Genomic DNA, 6,230 nt, shown 5'->3' with positions numbered 1-6,230 from the left:
ACAAATTTTCTTCACCATCCTTCGATATTAGAAATTCCAAGATATCATCGTATCTTTCATTATAAATATCCTCCATATTTCTGAAGATATTTTCATAACTATTCTTATCTGAAATTATTAATCTCTTCATGATATCAGTGTTACATCATATAGAAACTGTTAGTTTCTATATTTTATAAACTTTCGAGCTTAAAATATGAATGTTATTGAAGTAATGTTGGGAACTGATGCATGAGTTAGTATAATATAATGACACTTGATCAACGTGATTATATTACAGTAAGTCATGCTGAGTTTCTAAATGGAACATGATGATTCACAGATTATAACGTCATCATGTGTCATGTTACATAACTCTTTCATTCTGCTTAACTTCGGAACATATCAAGAAAGTATATTCTTGATAGTTCTATTCTCCGTGATCCTGGTAATTTAACCAATTAAATCGTGCTATTACAATTCTTCTGCTTAGTATAGTGTGATCATTCAAAATTTCATACATATGAATTCTGGACCATTACAAGAGATGCCCAATCGCAAGAAGAAGAAGAAACGAAGGGACAAAGCTCCGAAATATAAATTGGAGTATAAATCGCAACAAATAAGGGGGGAAGTATTAACTGGGGATGACAATGATTATAGAAAACAGAAGCAAGGACTTCGAGGTATAAGGGAAGATATAAAGCCCGATAACAACACATAAATTACAAACCGTGTATATCAATGTTTATAGCAACATAAAGACACGGGAGGATTAAAGGCACTATCACCCCAAGGTAATAGTAAAAGTAAACAGATTCTTCTGGTGGAAGATTAAAAAGAAGGATGACAGAAATGATAATTAGAAAATATCAAGGATTAGAACTGGATTAAGCATTTTTACAATCCTTTGGATGTACGAACTAAGAAAGAAAGTATTGCAATGGTGAAAATAATGGAACGGAAGAAGTTCATTTATAATGGAAATACCTGATAGAGCAATTGAGACAAATGATCGCATTTAATTAAAAAGATCTTAATTTCCATAAATGCCGAAGAATCAGATCTTATAGATTTCATAGATTTTTCTTTTAAATCTCTTGAATTCCGGAATTCAACCAAGACAACGTCAAAAGTTAAGACAAAATTTTTTTTCCTAAATTCAACCCCGACTCTGTCAAAAGTTAAGATGAATCTTTACTTTCCTATTTCACTCTTTGGTGATAGCTTCATTCATACTCTTCGAATAATCAAATTATTTCTATCCATATTACTCAATAATGATAAAACTCAATTTATCAACTCATATTCGTCATGAAAACATTTTTATTGTTAGCCATGACCACCTCACTCAAATTTCGGGACGAAATTTCTTTAACGGGTAGGTACTGTGATGACCCGGGAATTTCTGACTAAATTTAAACTTAATCTTTATATGATTTCGATACGATAAGCAGAGTATGTAATGTTGAGTCTAAAAAATTTTGAAACGATGTTCATATATTCAATTGACCTTCGACTGCTCTCGATGATTCACGAACAATTAATTGTAAATAGATATGTGTATAAGTATATATAAATAATAATTTGAAATATAATTTGAAGTATTATATGTTGTTGTTATTAAAGATTAATAAAATAAAAATAAGATATTATAATTATTATTTAAAATATATCTCTATATATAAATAATGTATATTAAAAATAAATATTAAATGATTGTACTACTCGTTTGATGTTTCGATTTATAGTAAACAAGGTATATATAAATACATATATGATTTCCATACATAAATATTATCATATGTATAATGTAGTATATATTAAAATGTATGAAAATCTAACACTCAAAATAAGTTACTATATATAATCATTAAATATTATATGATTAATAAAATATAATAGTAATATATTAAATTTAATTACAAACTAAAAATATAGTTGTTATAAGGATATTATTATTACTTTCATTAGTAGTATCAATATTAAAATTAATATTAATATTAGAATCAGTAATATCAATAGTATTATTTTCAATACATAACATATAGATATGAACATTTGATATATAATTTGTTATAGCTATTAATATTATTATTATCATTAATAATATTAGTATTATTATAATTATTAATATTATTGTTATAAATTATATAGTTATTATTAGCATTATTATTAATAATAATCTTATTATTATTACCATTATATTATCATAAATTTTATTATTAGCAATTATAATATTAGGTGTATTATTATTGTTATATGTATTAATCAATAAGATTAGATAGTAAATATAAAAACTGGTATATAGATATAGCTATGTACAAATAATATAAACTGAGATAAATACAAATATACATATAGTTATTAAAGATTTATTTATGTTATATAACCCTGTTTCATACGCGTATTTTTCTTTCAATTATCAGATCCATTATTTTCTCTATCTGATTTCTTTCTCTCCTGTCTTCTTGTTCTCACCTGTGACCTAAAGCTGTCGACTACCATGAAAGCTAGAAGACAATATCGATCAATTTGTTTCTACTGCAATCAATCAACTACCCATATAACTTTATCCTACTACTATTCGATGAATCAAAGACAGGAAAATTAAAAATATAGTTCTAAACCTCTGTACATTCATTTTTTTTTACCATTTTTTTAGATTGAACCAATTTTCAAAAGGTAAAGATTCAAAGTTGCTAGGAATCGTTATTATAAACTATCTGTAATGTTTCAGAGTTCAATTTTCAGTATCGATTTCTAATTTCAAGGTCAAAGTTACTTCATAAAAAGTCAACTGATTTTCGAAGATCAAATTGGAGTTTAATAAATCGATTCTGTTGAAATTAAGGATTTCTAAAGTTTCTAAGGATCAATTGGAACACAATTCATATTGTAAATATTTTCTAAAACGACCTAGAACTCGAAATCAATTCCAATGTTCTTCAACTTCTTCAGCGACAGTCGCTGTTATTTTTTTTATATATAATTCTTTTTACTGTTAATTAAGAACCCCAAAACAGGTCAATTCTAATTCAGTTTCGAGACTTAATTCGAGTTTTTAATTTACGAATTTGTTTGAGTTTTACTTTATTTATTTATTTATTTTTTCTTTCTTCGCGTACAGCTTTTTCTGTTTCTTTTCTTTTAAATAATTTTTGTTGTTGTTGTTTGTATCTGTTAATTAAAATTATAATTTTACGTTTCCATTTCAATATTAAATCAAACGATATTTGGTGTTATGGATTGATTTGGATATGGGTGTCTGGTCGTTGAATGAACCAAGAAGAAGAGAAGCAGAGAAAATAGATTAATTATAGATAGGCTTGTATTAAAGCAGATAAACAGAAATGGCAGAGTGGTTAAGGAGGTATTCGGGTGAACGAGAGGTCTTGGGTTCGAGTCCCGGCTCGTACGTTTTATTGTTATTTTTAGCTTTTGAAGGTAGTTCCTATTATCAATTCATTATTATTGTTATTATCAAGATTATTATTATTATTGTCATTATTATTATTAATTATTGTTATTTTTGCTAGTATTATAATTATTATTAGTATTATACTAATTATTATTATCACCATAGTTATAAGTATTATGACTATTATGATTATTACTATTATTAATATTAATGTTAATATTAGTTATTATTATTATTATCAATATTACTAATAAAAGTTACCATTTATTATTACTAACACAATTAAGAATTACAATATTATTATCATTATTATTAATATTAATATTATTATTGTCACTAGTATTATTATTAAGTAATATTATTAATGTTATTATCATTTGCATTATTATAAGTAATATTAACATTATCAATCGTACGATTTTTGTATTATTATAAATATAAATATTATGATTAAGATTAATATAGGTAACCTTATTATAAAAATGATACAATTTATTAGTACTTTCATAAATATTAGTATTATTATCTTTTTATATTTAGTAGAGCTATTATTATTAACATAAGTATATTATTAATGTTATTATCATTATTTATTTTTTTTTACTAATATTAACTTAGTATATTGATGTCGTAGCGTGGGGTTACGAAATATACTATATTTTTAATACGGAATGCTACAAAATTTAACAAGTTTTAATTAAATATTTACAAAATGGATATACCAAAACCTTGCTACAACACAATAGGCAGTGTACCTAGTCGCGGAGTAGTATAGTTTTTAGTAAGTCCGGTTCGTTCCACAGGGAGACGGGCTTATGAAACACTTATTTTTATATAATTATATTTGTACAAAATATATATAATTATATATAATAATATATAAAAGGAGAGTTTACCGTTTAATGACCGGTTTGTCGATTTTATATTTTAAGCGAAGCGTATAGTAAATGACGATATTTAAATAACAATATAAAATAAATAACAATAATTAAAATGACAATAAATAAAAGTACGAGGAAATATGAAATAAAATATATTATGCTTATTTAAACTTCCGTAACCATGATGGTTGACGTGTTGATTTTAGTTTTATGCCCATGGGTTAATTGTCCTTTGTCCTGGATTATTTAATCTGTCCGTCTGGTTTTTGTCCATAACAGTCCATCAGTCATAAATATAAAGTGCGAGTGTCCTCGTCAAATTATTATTATAACCGAAGTTAAATATTCCAACTAATTGGGGATTCGAATTGTAACAAGGTTTTAATACTTTGTTTAATGAATACACCAGGTTATCGACTGCGTGTAAACCAAGGTTTTACTACTTTGTTAACAATTACACCAATTACCCTTGAATGTAATTTCACCCCTGTTTTAATTATTCTAGTGGCTATTAATCCATTCCCGTGTCCGGTTAAATGAACGATTATTCGTACATATAAATACCCCGCCCATCGTGTCCGATTGAGTGTATATGGTAATTTATAGGGACGCCCAATTGTAAATCTTTATATTAACATTAACAAACTATCATTTAGTTAAACAAATATAAAGCCCATTAATAGCTCATAGTCTAATTTCCACAAGTGTCGTTCTTTTGTCCAAACCCCAATTATGGTACAAAGTCCAATTACCCAATTTTAGTAATTAGCCCAACATCATGATTACTTCGGCTCAAATAAGCATAATAATAACTTAGTTACGAGACATTAATTTAAAAAGGAGAACATAACTTACATTGAGTATTTATCGCGTAGTGTTACACGGACAGAATTTCGACTTCAAAAACCCGTAAAATAACCTTTACATAACCCGAACTAATCTAATATAACACTAATCTATACTATATATATATATATATTTATTATCTTATGGAGTATTATTATTATTATTTGTGTGTGTGGTGTGTTAAAAACGAGTAGAAAACTGGCCTTTTATAGAACCTGAGCTGAATCTGATCCTCATGCGACTCGCATGGGAAATAGGCATAAATCCATGCGAGTCGCATGGCTATGCTGGACAGCTCACATACGTTTGTCACATAGCTTTGCCGACATAATATAAAATAAATATAAATATATAAATAATTAAAATAATTATTTATATATTATATTTTATTCTTGTGCATAGTAGACTAGATATTTTTGGTCCGTTGCGTCGGGCGTTTCTTCTTGGCTCGGGTCCCGGTTCCGGATTTTCGGACGTCTTCGCGTATTATTTTATATCGTGTACTTTGCGTTCCGCAACTTGTACTCTTGTCATTTTTAGACGTCCTTCATAAATTTTGAACCTTTTTGATTGAATCTTGTACATTTGAGCATTTTGGACCTTTTTGTCTTCAAATCTTCGTTTACGCCTTTTGTCTTCGCACTTATTAAATATAAACAATTACAATGAAAATATAATACAATTACATATGAAAACCTATTATTTAGGAGGGATATTGCTAAATATGCTCAAGTGTGGGGATATTGATAAGGCTAAAAAGGAACATATATTTCATAGCATTATCCCCCAAGAAAGACAAGATTTTAGTTGCAATTGTTCCATTTTCAAGTGATATTCGTTTATATTAAATAAGTGCGAAGACAAAAGGCAGATTCGACAAATTGAAGACAAAAAGGTCCAAAAAGCTCAAAAGTACAAGATACAATTAAAAAGGTTCAAATTATTGATGAAGAACGTCTAAAAATGACAAGAGTACAAGTTACAAAACGCAAAGTACAAGATATTAAATTGTACGCAAGGACGTTCGAAAATCCGAAACCGGGACATGAGTCAACTCTCAACGCTCGACGCAACGGTGTAAAAATTACGAGTCAACTATGCAC

The sequence above is a fragment of the Rutidosis leptorrhynchoides genome, chromosome 8, assembly GCF_046630445.1.
Source record: "Rutidosis leptorrhynchoides isolate AG116_Rl617_1_P2 chromosome 8, CSIRO_AGI_Rlap_v1, whole genome shotgun sequence".
Classification (NCBI taxonomy): Eukaryota; Viridiplantae; Streptophyta; class Magnoliopsida; order Asterales; family Asteraceae; genus Rutidosis; species Rutidosis leptorrhynchoides.
This window is presented reverse-complemented; position numbering follows the sequence as displayed.